At 38.4% G+C, this 21098-nt stretch overlaps 1 protein-coding gene across 1 annotated transcript in view; it reads right to left on the reverse strand.

Moving 5' to 3' along the window:
- Positions 1-21098, reverse strand: part of NALF1 (NALCN channel auxiliary factor 1) — a 610127-nt gene that overhangs the window by 587957 nt on the left and 1072 nt on the right. The window lies entirely within an intron of this gene.

Genomic DNA, 21098 nt, shown 5'->3' on the forward strand with positions numbered 1-21098 from the left:
TGTTGCTTCCCATCAAACCCCAACAAGACTCAGCCACCGGTATACATAAACCCCATCCCTTTTGAACCTCCCTCCCATCTCCCGTCCCATCCCACCCCTCTAGGTTGATACAGAGCCCCTGTTTTAGTTTCCTGAGCCATACAGCAAATTCCCTTGGCTATCTATTTACATATGGTAATGTAAGTCTCCATGTTACTCTTATATTTTCCTTAAAAAAAAAAGCCTCATTTTATACTTGGAAGGTAATGGCAGAGTTGGATATAATATATAATTTTTTAAAACGTACATTTAAAAGTACCAGCCATCAGCAAAGACTTGAAATATAAAAACAGATCTTCTTTGAGCCCAGAGTCTCTGCATCTTATCCATCTCTGCAGTCTTCTCTGGAAGACTGTACTGCCGCGTGCCACTCTAGCTTCCTCTCTGCTCAGCTGAACACAGGAATGGTCGTGTGATGCTTCAGCCAGTGAGACGGAACTTTAAGCAGTCTGTCTCTTTTGAGATGGACTTTTATGAGCCAGAGTATGGTATTCTGTCTCGTTTCTTTCTGCCACAAGACTGACAATGTTCTAAGCAGCGACTGTTCTGGCAGACTGAAGTCTGGATTGAAAATGCATAACAGAGGCACTGTCAATCCACGACATATACTGTTAGCAAGAAAGAAATCTCTAGGAGGTGTCACTGTTGTAAGTCACTGCCATTTGGGGATGTTTATTAGCTCAGCATAACCCGATCTATCCTGACTGATACTGCCTACTTACCTCCCAAGTCTGATTTTATACTCCCTGTCCTACACCAAGGATATTTTTACACTCCCGCCCGAAAAAAAAAAAAAAAATACAGTAAGCAAGACATTGGAAAACCATTTTACTCAAGTAAATATAATGCGGGGCTTCCCTGGTAGCTCAGTGGTAAAGAATTTGCCTGCAGTGGAGGAGATATGGGTTCAATCCCTGGGTCAGGAAGATCCCCTGAAGAGGAAATGGTAACCCACTCCAGTATTCTCACCTGGGAAATCCCATGCACAAATGTGTCTGGTGGGCTACAGTCTATGGGGTCGCAAAGAATCAGACACGACTTAGCAACTAAACACACACGTGCACACCCTAGTGTACAGCAGTGTTAGGTAGGCAGAATTGGAGCCCTGACGAACATCCACAGCTAAAGACAGAAGTCGCTCCTAAGAAACTGTCTGCCGTTCCAGAAATGGTAAAAAGAACTAAGTATTCTAGTTGGGCCAGAATAGTTGAAGACAGATAGTCTTAAGGCTTCTATTCATAAAGGTGGTTGCTCTAAACTGCCTTCGTGTTTATTTCAAATCCCATTGCTGAAATCTTTAATCTGAATTTCGCATTATGGGCAGCATTCCAGACAAATGAGATTTATATGGATGACTAAATAGGCATACGAGATTACTCTATTGGTCTAAACAAATCAATCTTATTATGGAATTATAGGTCACCATTTAGAAACTACAGGTTCTAAAATTCATTAATTTATCCTAAAAATGCATTTTAGGAAGCATTTATGGGATATCATTCCATGAGTATAGCAAATCTCTTAAATTCTAAAAAATATTACAAGGCAAAGTTTAAAATTTAATTTCACACAGAAACAATTTTGGAAGAAGTAAGATGGACTGACAATGATCACTTTCAATTTCTTTAATTAAAATTTCACTTTGTCCATGCAGAATCAAGCCTAATAAGATTCTCCTTACATATGTGTGTGTATGTATTAGTAGCTCAATTGTGTCCACCTCTTTGTGACCCCATGGATTGCAGCCTCCCAGGCCCCTCTATCCGTGGGGTTCTCCAGGCAAGAATCCTGGAGTGGATTGCCATTCCCTTCTCCAGGGAATCTTCCCAACCCAGGAATCAAACCCAGCTCTCCTGCATTGCAGGCAGATTCTTTACCATCTGAGCCACCACAGAAGTCCCTTCTTTACATATGTCCCTGCAATGAAATGCATCTGTACTTAATAATGCTGATGATCTCCTACATTAATAGTTACACAGGTATCAGATACTGACCTAGTATCAAAACAAAAATGAAGACGTATCTTGCATTGTCTCTGCTTATCTAGAGACCAATATCTCTGAGGGACCTGAACAGCAATTGATGGTCAAACAGTCTCTAACGTGCCACCATCCTTTGTCCTGCTCTTCGTGTCCTGGGGTAGCCCAGCCATCTCCCCTTCAGTGTCAGGACTTGCTTCCAAAGAACAGAAGAGGACGAAGGTGAGAGCTGTCATTTTCATGATGACGTTGCATAAGACTGTAACGTCCGTCTTGCTGAGAAAATGCCCTCTTGCTGTCTTTCAAGAAGCGAGATGCCAGGCTATGGGTGAGCTGAGGGAGGGCCACCTGGCAAAGAACCAAAGGCAGTGTCCCGCCGACAAGCACTGAGTACCCCAGGTCCATAGTCTGCAAGGCACGAATCCCACCAACCACAACGAGGGTTTGGAGTCTGACCTTTCCCTAGTAAAGTCTCAGTGGAGACCCCAGCCCTGGCTCACACACCGATTGCAGACTTGCTGAGGACATACCAAAACCACGTCAGAATCTGACCTGCAGATACTGAGAGATAATATACATGCGTTGTTTTAAGTCTTTAAGTTTGTGCTATTTGTTACAGAGCAATAACTAATACAATGGAAATTCTCAAGTTTGGGGGTTGTTTTTTGTTTGTTTGCAAAGCAAAAATAAATAAACTTAAGCTGCTTCACTTTAAACTTTGAAAAGAAGTCAAATACAATATAATTTGAGTTTTGAAACTATCCATGAAAACTGGTAAGCACCCCCATTGAATAAAATGCTTGGTAAATGACGCATGTGAGAGTTGGACCATAAAGAAGGCTGAGCACCACAAAATTGATGTTTTTTGAATTGCAGTGATGGAGAAGATTCTTGGGGAGTCCCTTGGACTGCAAGGAGATCAAAGTAGTCCAGCCTAAAGGAAAAAAACCCTGAATATTCATTGGAAGGACTGATGCTGAAGCTGAAGCTCCAATACTTTGGCCACCTGATACAAAGAGGCAACTCATTGGAAAAGACCCTGATGCTGGGAAAGACTGAGGGCAGGAGGAGTAGGGCGCTACAGAGGATGAGATTGTTGGATGGCATCAATGGATATGAATTTGAGCAAACTTAGGGAGATAGTGAAGGACAGGGAAGCCTGGTGTGCTGCAGCCCATGGGGTCACAAAGAGTTGGACATGACTTAGCAACTGAACAATGAAAGTACTAAAATGCTGACTGGTGCTTTCCTTCATGACGACTGTTCGCCTCTTCCTTCTCTACCCAGCATTCAGATCCTTGCTCCTGATCAGCCACTTGCTCCTGATTACACCAGGCCTAGTTCTCTCTCTTGATTTCTGGCTTTTAATTCTTTCCCAAATATTCTAGATAAATTGAATGTGAAAACTTGTGCAAATGATGTTTAGAAAATTCCAAAGATATGGCTAGTAGGTGCATGATACAAGAAGTGATGATTTTAATATGTGAGTGAAAATGTAACTACTTCCTCTTAAGAAACAGTAAAAACTTGTGGCTAAGAGAGAATATCATAATAATCAACCATTTGAAAACAATTTAGGTCATAAATGCAAAATAAATTATTCCATTTCAAGTGGGCTAGCTCACTATCAGTTCAGTTCACTTCAGTCGTGTCCGACTCTTTGTGACCCCATGGACAGTTCACTATAAATATATAGTTCACTATAACTTGTTAGTCTTAAAAAAAATCAAAACATGAGGATTTCAACTGAATATTCTAGATAACGCAAAAATTTCAGCAGACACATTTTGACACTTTAATGATGGGGATGGTTATACTAGCTTTCACTTGACCTTCCAGAGATGGACACACAGTGAGACACACTGGGTGACCCAGTGAAGGCAGGAAGCAGCTCTTTGGAGACGACTGTGCCCTGTCTCTCCGTGGCACTGTCCATGTGCAGCCTCGAAGTGCATCTTTTCAGTTGTGCTGCACACGACCTGCTCACAGGCATCGTATCTTAACACCACACACATCAAAATTCCTCAGATGATGACCTGGCCACAAAAGTCAGTGCATGAATATTGGTTACCAAATGAATCACATGAACTGCCAGGAGAATATGTCACAAGAACAACTTCAACTTACCGGCACTGCTAACCAGAGAGGGGGGAAATGCAACAATGCATATGAGACCACATAGGTTTCTTTTATTTCAGTGCTCATTAGTTGTACTCAATGAAACCTCTCACTTAATGGAGAATCAGTCATTCAACAACTATTATCGAACACAGTCCCATGATCTATTGTTGCACAACAAACCACTAAAATGCAGTATAAAACGGCAACTACTTTATTACAGCTACGATTCTTTGCCTCAGGATATCAGGCATCGCATAGAGCGCAGCTTTTCTGTCCTCTGAAGTGTCTGGTGCTTGGAGAGCATTCGAAGGGCTCGTGGTGACTTAAATGGCTGGGCGGAGGGCTCATCTGGAGGTTTCACTCACATGTGTGCCACCTGGCCTGGGACAACTCAAAGGCTGGGCTCAATCGAGACCGTCCATGAGAAAGCCTACCCGAGGTCTTTCTATGTGGCTTTTCCTTACTGGATGGCAGTCTTGGGTTCACTGGCAGCCAAAGCTTCAAGAATACGTGTCCCAGAGAACGAGGAAGAAACTGCATAACCTTGTATCACCTACCTTGGAAGTCACGGAGCACTATTTCTGTACCAGTCTTTTGAATGAAGCAGTCATAATAAGCATACCCAGATTCAGAGGGAGGGCACCCTCTCAGCTGGAGAAGCATCAAAGAATCTGCCTCGATGTTTTATAACCCTCACAAGCTCAGGTTTTCTTTCTTTTGTTCTTTAAAAATGATCACACAAAAAATAGAAATAAGTCGTAATTCCTAGCTTGAAGGGGTGTCTCAAAATCCAACAGGAGAAACAAATGGGCAAGCATATATGTATGAAGTCAATTTCATGGATTTATCATGTAAACCATCCACACACTGCTAGCAATTGTCTTCAAATCAGGACTGGTTCTATACTGTAGCAATGTAATAGAAAACAAATATAATTGTCAAGCGCTTTAAGTTAAAGTCTTATGCCCTTTGCTCACTTTTCTGCAAAACGGGGATAGTTATCAGACCTACTTCAGAGAACTAAACAAATTGGGTCTAGCACCAACACTAGGTGTTAACGGTAAAGCACACACACACAGGATCTTAACAGGGGAGAAAACTGTCCTCCAACTTTGGGCATAGCTTTGCTGCCTACCCATGAATCAAATCAAAATTTAAAAAGCAAAATTAATATTTACCAAGATAGAGAAATAGCTTTTTATCATTTTTTCCCTATACTTGGGTTGCTGATTAACAAACTTTCTTCATCAGAGGACCAAAGCAGTCACTATACTTAAATCTATTTCTATATGAGTAATACAAAAAGTCCCTGAATATGCATTAGGGATTCAGCTTCTTCCTTGTCACATTGCTAACACTCCAGCTCATTCCATACTGTGAAATGATACAGAAATGCTTGGAAAGTGATTTTTTTAAGCCACAGTGCCAGTTTACCAAATTATAATAAATATATAACTTACACAGACTGCATTAGTAATACTGGCGTAATCAGCAAACATTTTCCTCCCCACAGACTATTGATTCTTTTTTAAAACAGTTTTGAATTATGAAAAAAATTAAACATACAGAGAATTTGAAAGACTAATAACACCCATTTAATCGTAACACAGACTTGGCAAATGTTGCCGTAATTATTATACTTTTATGTTTTCAGCCAAACTACATCAAAGCAACTCACAGATGTCACAATGCTCTCCTTAAGTGGAAAGTGATATTTTAAAACATTTCTCTGTGGGTTACTTAAAGTTTTGGAACTATCTGACCTGTCTAGGTGATTTCTCAGATGAAATAACCATTGTAAAGTTAAATCTTTCCAGTCTCTTAAAATTCATAAACTAATCAGAACTAAACAATGATATATTTTTCTAAATTTGAAAAAAAAAAATTGAATTTTTTAAATTGCTTTTCTGAAAAGGTTCAGAGATGAATAGTTATTTCTTTCTTAAAGTGGCCAGATTAAGGAAACACAACCCCACTGCAAGCTATGGAATAATTACACACTGCTGTTTATTACTTTTGAAACCCATAATTACCCATAAAGAAGCATGTACAAATAAAATACTGTGTTTATATTTGCCATATAAAAAGCTCTCTTGTTCAGCAACAAAGATATCAAACACCATATTTTATAAAATTAGTATTTTGTAATTATTTGACTTAGGGCCGACTGTATTTTTAAGAGGGAAAGAATGAATTTATAAGCAAGTTAGAAGAAACAATTTCATGTTGAAATTGCAGCACTGTCATGATTTCAAAGCTCTAAGTGAAATCTAATTTCCATTTACAGGTTGAAAGCGAGACCACTTGAAAAGAAATATTTGTTACCAAGTTGTTGGGGTTTTTTTAGTAGCAGATTATGAACACAAGAGCTTTTAGCTTAAGAGATTTACATGCCTTTTAATTTTGTTCTCATTAACAAGTACCTAGAAAAAGAAAATCAAGTATTCTCCTGGATTTTCCCTCATATTCCTTCCTTCTCTTACGTTAGTAAGTACCCTGTTTATATATAAAGTGCTTACATTTTTTTCATGTCCATATGTGAGTCACACATGATGAAGCATCTGATTATTTATTCTTTTTTTAACTAGGTGCACTGTGGGATATCTTTTATCTCAGTGCCTAAATTACTACTGCCATATAATAATAGTGCTCAAATTATCTAAGAACAGTTACCACTAAAGATCTGTTTTTAAAGGAAAATATTCATTCGTCCTTATACTATTTTTTTACTATAGAGCACCAAAAACCGTATGACAAAGTGCATTCCCAGAGGCGATGATTACAAATTAAGTTATTAAAATGTTCTTTATGCAGCGTCCGTTAATACATCTGAATGGCAGCGAAGATTAAAATAACCACTGTGATCACTGAGAAAATGGGTGTGTTCTCTTCAGGCCTGACAGTCTTTTGGCCCCTCTGATCCACCTGCTGAAATCCAAAGCAAACACTGGCAGCCTTGAGCACGGCCCTTCACCATTAACTGGAGAAATCAGAGGAACTGAGCTGAACAGCCTCTTGGGAAACTCTCTTTAATAATTTACTACACTAAATGCATCATATATTGTCACAGGAGAAAAAGAAGGAAAAAAACGGGAGAATAAGAAAAGGCTCAGGGTCATACAAAACAGCCCAGAATGGAGGCCACATTACACAGACAAAAAGAAATTCTGATCATCAGTCACACAGGAAGTGGGGACCTCCACTGACCGCTGTGTGTTGCCTTTGGTCTCTGCAGCCAGTCACACAGGAAGTGGGGAGTGGGGACTCCATTAACCATCATGTGTTGCCTCTGTCTCTTGCAGCACCTTCACCTGGTCACGTGTATGTCAAATGTCAGGCCATTAAGATAAACTAATATATTTAGATGAAGGGAAAATGTTTTTCTCTAAACAATATCTATGTGTCTCCTGCATTACAGGCGGATTCTTTACCTGCTGAGCTATCAGGGAAGCCCAGACAATATCTATCATGAGTTAACTCTTCTATAGTTCATCTACAACAAAATCTAGTCTTGACTTGAAAAAAAAAAAGTAAGTTGCTGAATGCCTTTAGCTATATTGTTTTCATTTTTATTAATATAAACAAGTGGTAAAGAAATGCAAATTTGGACTGCTGAGCTTTCGCATTTATCTGTTTAAAGTGGGTAACACATATATATGGAATTTAGAAAGATGGCAATGGCGACCCTGTATGCAAGACAGCAAAAAAGACACAGATGTGTATAACGGACTTTTGGACTCAGAGGGAGAGGGAGAGGGTGGGATGATTTGGGAGAATGGCATTGTAAGATGTATACTATCATGTAAGAATCGAATCGCCAGTCTATGTCCGACGCAGGATACAGCATGCTTGGGGCTGGTGCACGGGATGACCCAGAGAGATGTTGTGGGGAGGGAGGTGGGAGGGGGGTTCATGTTTGGGAACGCATGTACACCCGTGGTGGATTCATGTCAATGTATGGCAAAACCAATACAGTATTGTAAAGTAAAATAAAGTAAAAATAAAAATTTTTTATAAATAAATAAATAAAGTGGGTATTGTGGAAAAACCTAAACATCCATCCAATTAGAGTGCAATGCTGGAGAAACTGCAATACAGAACCTAACTTGTAGCTCAGCTGGTAAAGAATTTGCCTGCAATGAGGGAGACTCAGGTTCGATCCCTGGGTTGGGAAGATCCCCTGGAGAACGAAATGGCAACCCACTCCAGTATTCTTGCCTGGAGAATTCCATGGACAGAGAAGCCTGGCGAGCTGCAGTCCATAGGGTTACAAGAGTCGGACACGACTTACCTACTAAACCACCACCAACGGTCAGTGAACTTTGAGTTGGGCACATTTGCCATGCTGCCGTCTGGACAGCACAACTAGGGCAAAGCCCAGCCTCTCTGTCCATGTTAAAACTGACTCTTCATCAGGCCTTTTAAAGTCTCTACCTTCATGAAATAATTGAAGATTATCAAAAATCAACTCTGCTGCCCTCAGGGAACCATTTTAGATTTTTGTCATGAAAAGTTCAATCACTTAATGATGCATGAAACATAAAATTACAGATTTGAGACTTACAAATATTCAAGGATCTTGTTAACTTTTTCCAGATTTTTAAGTTATTTGGAAATAAATTATTTCTCAAAGACTAAACAAACAAAAAGAGTTTGGTCACTCTTTTAATATGCTCGCTCTTGTCAAAAATTATTTAGATAAATAACTGCTTTGACTCCTTGTAGGTGAAGCAGCATATACACGGTTGGCCTAGTCTATCCATTAAGTCATATGATCAAAAAAATACAAGGACCTAAAGATTGAATCATTTATTTTAATAATTTTAAATAGCCAATTAATCGAACAGAGAAATCAAGTCCATGACTGAGCAGCTGATAACTATGCCAGTTGAAAATAATCTATATTCATCAAAGAAGCCAAACTATGCTGACACGGATTTTGTTTACTCAGACTTGGATTCCATCTCACTGGAATTTTCAGACATATCAAATGAAAGTGAACCTTTAGTTTGAAAAGTCTATACTGAAATGATAAGGAAAGCGCTCCTTTTTTTTCATAAGTGACTTCTAAATTTTCAATACATATTTAGGAAATCCAGGGGGCAGATTGAACATATCTGAAACTTGTCATAATTTGCCAGCCCTCTACAAAACTAATCAGATGTAAGCCTCACAGCTCCACCGACAGCTAGGTCACCTGCACTTGCCTGTGGTCTTTTTCCCCACGTGATGGCACCTGGGTTTTGACATGACGCCACTGCCTCAGAAAGCGCGGGTGCCCACAACTCCTTGCTTAACGGCCCACAGTGACCTGTCTCATTTTCACTAAGGAGAAGGAGAAATTCTGTGGGGTTTTTTTGTTTGTTTATTTGTTTTTAATGGTTTAAGATTCAGATTCACCTTTTTAAAAATACTTGCTTCTCTTCCGACAGACTCTCCTGCTTATCTAGGGTCACTGTGACTCCCAAGATTAAATACATCACCAGTGCCTTTATAAATGCCTCTATGGAAAACAAGTCAAAAGTCTCTATCAGGGAGTTGATCTGCACCAGGACAGCTCTGGTCAGAGACTGATGACTGGGTCAGAAGGAAACTTGTCAATGTTTCCCATCAGCTCAGCGTCTAACAGTCGGGCGAGCTCTGCAGGGTGACGCCATCCTGTCTTCCCAGCGCAGACTGGATGAACAGCTGGGAGCTCCACCGTCCACTATATATTTGAATATATATCTTTATATTTATATTTATATTTATATATTTGCCCTCATGGCTTGCAGGATCTCAGTTCCCCAATCAGGGATAGAGTCCAAGTCACTACAGTGATGCCCGGAATCCTAACTACTAGGCCACCAGGAAACTCCCTCGCCAGCTACCTTTTTTATTATATACCTATTCCTTCTCTCCTCAACGTGGAGATGCAAGTATCCACATCTTGCAGGAACTGCTGGAACAGCCATGTAAATCTAGGTGTTTCTGACTTTTAGGCCTATGCTCTTCTCCTACACCCAGCTGCTGCAACAGAAAAACTGGATGAAAGAAGTTATAATTTCTCTTATGTGCCAAAGAACTTTATATTCTATCCACTCCTGCTGTCAGCCACCCACATTCTCCCCCTAAAAAATTAAAAAAAAAAAAAAACTAGATGAGCAATGATCTGTGGCAGAGTGAGCACGTTATCATAAAGTCAGAGGCCAGATTAAGAGCCGGATACTACTGGTTTGCGTCCTGTCTATGCCACACTTGTCTGTGAGAACTTTGGCACACTTCCTACCTTCTCCAAGCCTTAATTAACCCATTTGTTGAAGCAAGACCCCCGCTTCCAAACGGCAATTTTTATCAAGTTAAAGAACCTTGCTGCGCCTTTTCTTTCTGAGGGCAACCATGTCCCGTTCCCCGAGCACGGCTCGCAGTCCTCCAGCCTACCCCGCTCAGTCTGGCGTATCTGGGCGCCCACCACGTGGGCCTCGTCCACCAGCCCTAGTCCACACGCCGAGGCCACCTTTAACTCTACTTCCTCTCCCCCCCAGGTAATAAAAGCACTAAGCACGGCAGAGTGTGTAAATGGAGGGCCCGAGCGGAAGACAACAGGGGCAACCCAAACAGACCACGAAGACAAGGAGCTAGAGGGGTCAGCAAAGGGCTCCAACTTTCAAAACGGAGCTCGGAGGCACAGGAGACTCTGCAGTGCCTGACGAACTACATAACAAAGAATTTCTCCCAAGATTATTTTCACCCCAAGGCTTCCAGGAGATGGAGGGTCGTTACCATGGCTGTTCCACGTGTGCTCCCCCAAGCGTTTGTACATGGAAGGGCTCAAGTCCCTTTGCAGTAATCTAAGAGGATCCACTGAGTCCAAAACCCAGCACACGTTTATTTTTAATCTGAAATAACACGGGGAAGAGTCAAGCTTTAGGGATGCAACATTTTCACCCTGAATTTTGTTTTTAGCTGAATTTTTGTTTTCTGTTTCATTGTAAAGACTCACCTTTAGTCACCTTTCCAGAGAAGCAGAGGGGATGTAGACATAGTAAAATCAGGTTTATCATGCAAAATACAAAGTCTGTTTATAAAACGCTTATAATTGACTGCTGCTTACCTGAAAATGTACATGAGATCTCAAGTGAAGCAATTTGACTGATTTCCCTAGGGCTTTTTCCCCATGGGTTTTAATGAACTGCCTCTACTTATTGGGCATCATCAAGCCATGGGTTAGATACTTCAACAAGCATGGGAGTCTCTTGATTTCTTCCCATAACTGTCTTATGAAAGAGGTGCTAGGATCCCTATTTTAAGTAATTTGCATGATGTCATATAATTAATAGGAGATGAAACTGGGAGTTGAACCCAGTCTATCCTCAATACTTCTTGTAACTATTTTACTATACTTCTCTATTAGGTTTAAAACTAATTTCTATTTTTAGAACTTTCTATCAAACATACTAATAGTTTTGAAGAAACCAGATAATGAGATAGCCATATTTAATTCCATGGACTCTATAAATATGTCACTGAACCCCAGGACAGCACATTTCTAAAGAAAATAATTCACAGTGACACATATAATTATTTATGATCTCATATTTACAGCTAATAATTATTTTCTATTATTTGAAAATGAATACTCTACTTTATTTAAGCATTTTCAAGATAACAATTGTACTTATTGTCCGAAATTCCGAAATTAAACCATTGTTCCTCTTTAAAATATAAACAACAAAACAAAGGATCTTAGCTGCACAGCACAATGTACAAAGATAAAACCTCCCTCCTTCCCGAGAATAAGCAATAAATTAGAGCCTGTCCTCTTTCCTTTGGGATCTGGGGCCTTCACTAATTTTTTCTGAAAGTGATACTTTCAATATCATACTCCCATCTGGGTCCCAGATCAAAAACTACAAATATTCTAATGCTTATTTCATCATAAAATATTTATTCCTTTAAACTCACATCTTCCCGCCTTTTCATTTCCCTTTTCTTTTCACCGCTGAACTTAATGAAGAATCGTTCAAACTAGTCTTTATTTCCTCCACTCCAGCTCACTCCTTAACGCATCACAATTTGACGTCTCTTTCGTCATTCTATTGAAGCTAGTCTTGTAAGGCTCGACAAGACTTCATTGTCAGATGCAGTGACCTATGTCTAGGCTTCATCCTACATGCTCTTTCTGAAACATAAGACACCCTTGACTGACTCTACATCCTTCTTAAAGCTCCTCCCTATATTGTTCAGATCTTCACATTCGAAAGATGCTCTCCTTTCCGTCCGTCTCGGCCCCTCCCCTCCCACCTCCCCACCCACCCTCCCCCATCCTCTCTCTGTTCTCACCCTCCCATTTTCACTCTCATCCCCTGTTTCTTCTCAGTCTCTATTTCTGGTCCCTTTTCTGCCCAGACCCTTTAACGTGGCTCTTCCTCAGAATTCATCTTTGACATTCTCTCCATGGAATCTGCTTCTGTGAAATCATCTACTCTCTGCACACAGCTTCCTAGATCAAACCACATCACACGTAGAGAGTAGATACCGCACCGAAGGCCCTACTTATATGATACGCTATCTACTGGACATCTCCTGCTGGCATTGTCTCCAAGAATGGACTCCTGTCATTTCACTAATCTCAACCCCAATGTGTTCTTCCTCCCGGATCTGCTCTCATTACACGCATCCACATCCAGAATATCACCTTTCCTAAAGTCTGAATCAAATCCTTCCTCTACATGGCAACTAGTAAGTTAGAACTCAGAAAAGTCTCCTGAATCTTGCTTTCTTCTCTCCTCCCATAGCCACCACAGTCATTTAGAATCCTCTCTCCATCCTGGTAGCCACTAGCCACTTGGGGTTATTTAAATTTAGACTAACTGAAATAAACTATAATTTGAAATTTAGTTTCTGGCATCACTTCACCCTCTTCCAACCTATCAACATACTGCTGCCAGGGCTAAGCTTGCTTTGTTTGGAAAACAAACCATCTCAAGTAAATCACTTGACTAAAATTCCTCTCTGATATTATATCACATAGAGGATGAGATTCAAGCCCCTACCATGGGATACACAGTTCTTCACAACTGAGCACTAATATCTTTCCAGAGGCATTTCCTCCAGCTCTTGCCATATAGCTTACTCAATGTGTGAGTGGAATTATGTCCCCCCAAATTTACACACTGAAGCCCTGACCCCTCAGTGTGATTGTATTCAGAAAGAGGGCATATAAAGGGCTAATAAAGTTTAGATAAATATTAAGATTTCTAACTATTACAGATTTTAGGCAATATGTACACAATTCTCAACTCATAAACTCAACATCTTTTAAAACACTATGGTAAAAATTGGATGGCTATTAAAAAATGTTAAACAAAATGTGACTATATCTTACTAAACTTACAAATTCAGTGTAAGAACTGTTACAGATTTCCAAAGTCTGCTTCCCTCCCTTCAAAACTGTATCTATATCCTTCCTCTGCTCCACTCGAAATGGAAATCTAAGTGTTCTGCTGATAGTCAAACCATTTATTCATAGTCATAAACCCCTCACCCCCGCAACAAGACTTTGAAATGATGAACCTGGAATTCTTGGCCTTTCTTTCCAGCTGTCTAGGACTCCAAAATTTCTGCCATCATAGCTTGCTATATCATCTATAAAACACTTTTAATGAAAAATGAAAAATTTTAAAGTACTTGTGGATTTATATACTTATCTCTTCACTATTCAATAGGAACTGTGGTGTTCATTGGAAGGTCTGATGTTGAAGCTGCAGCTCCAGTATTTTGGCCACCTGATGTGAAGAGCTGACTCATTGGAAAAGACCCTGATGCTGGGAAAGATTGAGGGCAAGAGGAAAGGGGACAACAGAGGATGAGATGGTTGGATGGCATCACTGACTCAATGGACATGAGTTTGGGTGGGCTCCGGGAGTTGGTGATGGACAGGGAGGCCTGGCGTGCTGCAGCTCATGGTGTCGCAAAGAGTCGGACACGACTGAGCGACTGAACTGAACTGAACTGACTCAATATGACTGTAATGGTCATAATGAAGAGAAAAAAGGAAACACGGTAAGATGAGGAAGTGAGCTTGACCTTTAACACTACCAGCTTGACCCTGGAAGAGTTAACTTTATGTCCTCACTTTACTCATCTGTAAAATACGTGGTAGAACTTATAAAGACGGCATGATTAAATGAATTAGACTAGCTCCTGACTTCTAATCAACTCTAAAACTTGTTAGCTACTACTGAAGCTCGTCCTGGCACTTAAACTGCTGAGTGACTCCAATCATTTTCTGAGAAAACCAATACTTTGTCATGATCATACATTTAAACCTTAGTTCAATTTTTTTTTCCCCAAATAAACTAAGTCAGTGACAGTTCAGTAGGAAAGAGACTGATTATTCCTGATGGCAGTGGAAATGCAGAGAAGGAAGATTTCTGAACTCTGGGTTTCCCATGGGACACAGGCCCTGGGAGTGAAGCCTCCAGATGCCAGGAGAGGATTCAGCCAGATGAAAGCAAGAGGGCACGCTGACAGGAAGAAGAGGAAATCGAAGGGTGAGGACTCACAGTTTTGAGTAGAGCCCAATTTCCTTCTCAAGAGGGACAGAGCATCTGACATATACAATTCCCATGTATTTCTAAAGAAGTAATTATTGCATCCACCCATTCCACATACATGTAGATATACTACTACTGCTGCTAAGGTCAGTAACTGAATTTAAACACTAGTAAACTTGCATTTTTTTTTTGCAGGATTTTTTTTTTTACCATGCGTAATAGCATCTACAACTTTTTCTTTTAATAAATGACTCTATGTAGAAACAGAGAGGGAAAATCAGCTACTAACCTTTTAACACTTTAAACACCCAAGAAGGAAATATTTTCATGCATTCTACACAATACATAGTATAAATCATTAACTATTTATTACCAAAGAAAGGCAGATGTGAATTCCTGTTTTCAGTTTTAAAGAATCGAAGGAAATTAAAACATTTTATTACTGAAATTTCATTATATGGATTGTAATGTTTTTATTGCATATTAATTTAAGGTAATTTAAGTGTTTCACAGCATTTCTAATCTAAACTTTTAAAGAATAAAAAAATAAAATGTGATGATATTACAATCCTTTCAAAACAGAACAATGATAAGATCCCTCTAAAATGAGTTCCTAAATTAAGTGTGGTAGCATTCTGTGTCCACTTAGCACCTTGTACCTTCACAACACTGTATGAATGTCGACTAATTCTTCCAGTATGATAGGAATAAGTAAAAGAGGAGATATGGCTCGTCATCACAATGGAGAAAGAACAATTAAAAAAATTAGTAATTTTCTAGGTTTAATAAAGTAAATAGTTGAAGAAAGAATAAACCAAACCACATGAAATACTATGACAAGCCGAAATGTTTTCTCTTAAAACCAATGCATACTTTTGAAAAAGTGTAAATTCTAGCCATTTATACAAGCTAAAATTAGAGACAAAGTAAGGAGGCTGAGGCTCCTCTAATCAAATAGTTGGTCGTCTCACAGAGAGACAGTCATCTAATTTCTGCACTCATGTGCTCAGCCCATCAGTGAACAACAGAATAATGACTCAGTTCTGGCCAAAAGACAGAAAATCCACAGCCAACTGGCCCATCCTTGAATGTTCAAAGTTCCCGTCTTCTCTGCACCCTTCTCTCCATGTTCTTTCCTTGGCACGTTCCCTAAACCTCGCACACAGCTAGTTCGTGTTTCATCTGACTCCCTCCGCCCAGCCACAGGGTATTCCGCTCCCCCTACCCGTGACCATACCCTGTTGCCTTTACCACTTAGAAACAATGTAAGTTCCTTTCTCATCTGTTGAACCAATGAGGTTGTGTATTACAGAGGCGCAGGACCTCAAAGGTCTTTCCACTCCGCTCGCCACTCAACTAGAACAGCGGTTCTCACCCTAGGCTGCGCGGCACCAGGGAAACTGGAAGACCCCAAGCTCATGACGCAAGTCAGGCTAATGAAATCAGAATCTCTTCGGGCTGGGTGTATTTTCAAAGATTCCCAGGATTTTCTGCTGTAATGCAAAGGACCACTGATCTAGAGTAAATATTAACTGATATTGAAGAAACATCTTTTCAGTGTAAGTCAACATAAAGCAAACAATGACATGTTTGGAGCCTAGTCAACGTGAGGTTGACACAGAAGACCAAGCCTGAAACGGAAATGGGGAATAGAAATTGAAGCAATAGGTCAATAATGCAAACCTAAATAGTATTGCGTTTCAAACAGCTATCTATAGATTGTTTTTGTACAGTCAATCTAGTATCAAAATACACCTTAATGCATTCTGATTCATTTGTGGGGGAGCATGAGACGGATTTGATTTTCTTCCTTTATACTTTAATTCACCTTGCATATGCAGACACCAATCTCATCTAATTAAAGTGATTAAAACCAATGTATAACAGCAATTATGAAAATTTTGTGGTTATGCCCTATATAGCTACTAATCTGACCCAGTTACAAGTCAGAATTTTTTTAAAAAATCATTCCTTGGTTTATAAAGCAATCAAAATCATTCCTTGGTTTATAAAGCACCCCATTTTTATATGGAGCAAAAATATTAAAAATAAAAATCTGGTCATAAACAGTTATAACAGTGGCTTTGACCTCATAAATGGCCTTATTAATGGTTAAAGTGACCATCTGAAGGTTACACTGTGTGATATAGCAGAGAAGAGATTCAGTTATAAAAATATGATTTGAAAATCATACAGTGGTAGAATGTAAAAGAGGTCTATTTCCAGAAGTATTCCACACTCTGGATACTGTCATAATCTATACAGTAGCACTAAACTGGTTACAGCAAAATATTTTATATACAATATTTAAATGGAAAAAACTGTTAGATATTTTATTTCCTTAAAAATTATTTTAAAATATCTACAGTGTATGACATTAAAACAAATAAATTTTAAAATGGCTTTTTGTTTAAACTACATATTATGTAACCAAATTTTACATCCTCAAACTGCTTAATGTTTTTGAGTGGTTTCTGCAAACGATACACAAAGCTCTGAGTATCACAATTGTTACATATGAGGAACATTAGCAGAGTATTCTTCTGATCATTGTCTGTTAAATAAAATACGCAATATAATTTACTTTAGCACCCCACTTCAGTACTCTTGCCTGGAAAATCTCATGGACAGAGGAGCCTGGTAGGCTGCAGACCATGGGGTCGCTAAGAGTCAGACATGACTGAGTGACTTCACTTTCACTTTTCACTTATGTGTTGGAGAAGGAAATGGCACCCCACTCCAGTGTTCTTGCCTGGAGAATCCCAGGGACGGGGGAGCCTGGTGGGCTGCCGTCTATGGGGTCGCACAGAGTCAGACACGACTGAAGCGACACAGCAGCAGCAGCAGCAGCAGCAGCATAAAATTATGAAATAAAAGTATAAGAATGCATACATTCTTGACAGTATAAGGATTAGAATCTATTCTAAGAGAATTAAAATACAGTGATACAGTGATTTATATTAGAATCTAATCTCAAACTCACTTTTCCTGACCATCTGAGGAATAAAACTATTAGTAACAAAAGTTTACCTGTAACATGGACATTTATATTTCAGGTTTATAATGGACAATATAACATGGACAAATATTTCAGGTTTATAATATGTAATTTCAAGAATGCCTAGAAGCTAAAGAATGGCATAGTTTTTTTAAATCTTCATAAGAAAAACAACTAAGCAAAAATTAAGGCATGTTAATAATGTACATTGTAACTGTTTAAGCTTGGAAGAGTGTATGTTAATAATGTACATTGTAATTGTTTATGCTTGGAAGAGTGTATTTTTTAATATTGCCAGCCATCTTGAAGACTTTTGCAGATTTGCCAGATTCTTTCTGTATGTCAAAAACATTATTCAGAATAAAACTGCAAAGTTCAGAGAAGAATTACTGTCATAATTTTTGCTACTTGAATGCTATAGTCTAAATGATATATGCAGAAGCTCTTGTTCTTTACCATAAATTAATTCCCAGATAAACGCATATATTTATTTTAAAAGTTAAACCAGCTATCTCTAAGAATATTGAAAAATATTCTTGCATGCGTAAATGACTTCTATTATATACTGCAAATAAACCTTTACTAAAGTAAATCCAAGCTATATTTGATCTCCAATGACTACAGGTCCAAAGCAATATGATTTGATTAAGTCACTATTAAGGGTTTTTTTTTCACTATAATGGTCCAGAAGTCCCTTAAGTCAAGTTCAATAAAAATTAAATTTAGTCCATTTTAATTGCATACCTATATGGAATGTGGCATTTTTTGTTTAATGGAAGCAATTATAAAACTAGAAGGCAATAATATGTCCTAACTTTTAAAGTTTGGAAGTCACTATACTAATCATGTAATTATACATGGGTATTATAAAATTAATATAATTCTTCTAAAGTATGAATTCTATTTGTATAATTAATATTATAGCATATATCCTATATATAAATGTATAAATATATTAAGAAACTATTGAATTAGATTTTTTTCATGAATATATTACCAATTCTGGAAATATAATGCATTTACTTTTAATGTAGCCTAAGATTTTGTCATTAACCTTAAAAGGTAGAAAATTTTGCATGAACTATATATCTTGAACATTGCCCCTGAAGATAGACATCATTTCATAATTATAAGCATGTTTGAAATAAGTAAAAGTGTTCAGAAAGAAACTCAGATACATTCTTCAAAGACCACCAATAGCATTTTAAATCAAGTAATATACTTTGTATGTGGATGTGATCACAGTTTTGCAGAATCATAACGAAGCTGTATGTTAAGCTAAGGATCTAATCAATAGATTTGTAAATTATCAACCAAGAACACACACTGAACACACCTAACCCCGGCACCCAAAATTTGAAACTGTGTGAAAACAGTTATCCTGGAATAAATGTCAAGTGTTTCCAACAGACAACCAACCAACCAAAAAATAGCTCAAGGCATCACAAGTAATAAATCCTGTGTTGTGGAGATGAAAACCTCAAATGTCTGTGTTTACTTTTCAGTATGAAGAAATGTTTCTAAAAGGAGTTAAGATTTTTTTAATGTGCTTTTGTGTATATAGCTCACAATGACTACTTTATATGAAACATAATCCAGAAGTAGTTCATAACATTACATATTCATTTAACCTACACTATACCTTATAGCTATGATGATATAAGTATAAAGTTGATAATTATTTCAGGTCAAGAGAAAAGTCTGTATTTATTTATATATACATATATGTATAGATATTTATTATGTGAATTTTCAAATAAAATAAATTTGACATACTTATTTAAGAATATTCTGTAGTCTACAATGTAGACTACCTTGTAAATACTGAGCCTATGCAAACTGAAGTAACTAGAAATTTCTATGAGAGTTTACATTCAAGGAAGCAAGAAAATTCAGATTATTACAAGGTATCACTTTAAACATAAATATACTGAAACCTTTGCAAGTTTTTTACTGGTAGTTAAATTAGTATACAGATCCATTTCCTTGCAATTCTGAGGAAACATTATCTTGTCAAAATAAATAAGTATGCAATAAATATACTAGTCATTCATTAGTAACTTCTTCCATTAAGATTAATTCCCAGGCATATGGTTAAGAAGAATATATAAAATCTTTTAAGATCCATTTATCTAATGAAACAGCATTCTAAATTACTGCTGCAAATGCAATATCATTATTTGCAAAGAAGATACATTTCTGGTCTTAAAGAATGTTGGCAAAGCAAGCTTAGTTTTAGTTTAGCTTAGTTGTCAAAAGCACAACTAATCAATACAGCCCTTGAACTGTGTTCAGTTTAAGTAGGAATCCCTTAGGCCAATTCTCCTGTGAAAGCATCACAAGAACCCTTTGATCCATACTGCCCTTGACCACACTTTTCCAGCAAGTGAGGCAAAGGAGGCTCGTTGTTGTGTTCCTTAGGGGAGGTTCGGGGTGTGATGAAGAGAAAGGTAGAGAGACAATATGGCGGATTATTTCTTTTGAAAAGCAATACTATTCTGTTGCATTAAGAAATTACCTTTGGAACAAAACATCAAGGTTTATTGAGATTCTGCCATCATTTCTTCCCCTACTAAAAGGTCACTGCAGTATCTTCATCTTCAACGGAGCTCTTGAGCAAATCTCATTTCAGCACCATGGACAGCAACACTTCTACTAGGACATGTGCCCATGGTCACATTTGCCATTTCTTAAGAAACTTGCATACACTATTCCTTTGTGAATCAGCAAGGTTTACAGCCATTATTATATTCAACAGGAAGGGGCTGAACATAATATATGTTATTAATGAGTTCAGTATTTTTTAGTCATGGCGTTAATTTGCCAATTAGTACTTCCTGAGAGCATCCTGAAAATTCAAGCTAATTACATAAGGTGACTAATAAATAATCTAACACTGATCAGTTATCACCAGATACATAATCAAAATTTCCTACTCATACTGAGCTTCTGATCAATAGCTATACACATTTCTAAGAGAAAACAAGAAACTCATGTGAGTAAATACACTTAGGTAGGCCCCCAAACTTTCGAAACAACCAGAATTACTCCTGGAAAACACGTAAAACACTTTTAGTTCTTCCCACATAAACAATCACAAACACTTTCTCTTGTCTCTTCGGGCAACCGGCTTAACTTGTCACTATGAGAGACTTCATGTGTAAGGTCCATAAGCCAGACCGCACATCCCTGTCTTAGCCTGTTCTGACTTCAGCTGTGGTCACCAGTATGCAGTCCCATCAGAGTCTTCCTCAGAAGCTTCACTCAAATTACATTAAAAAAAAAAGTGGCAGAATCTGAACCAACTCTGTAGCTTTAAGAGATAGTTACAGCACTGGCTTTATCATCTCAGAAGACCAGAGTCCTCCTGATCTTTCAAGGATTCTCAGAAGGCACTGATCCACCAGCAATTCACAAGAGAGT

This window comes from Budorcas taxicolor, chromosome 12 (assembly GCF_023091745.1).
Source record: "Budorcas taxicolor isolate Tak-1 chromosome 12, Takin1.1, whole genome shotgun sequence".
NCBI lineage: Eukaryota > Metazoa > Chordata > Mammalia > Artiodactyla > Bovidae > Budorcas > Budorcas taxicolor.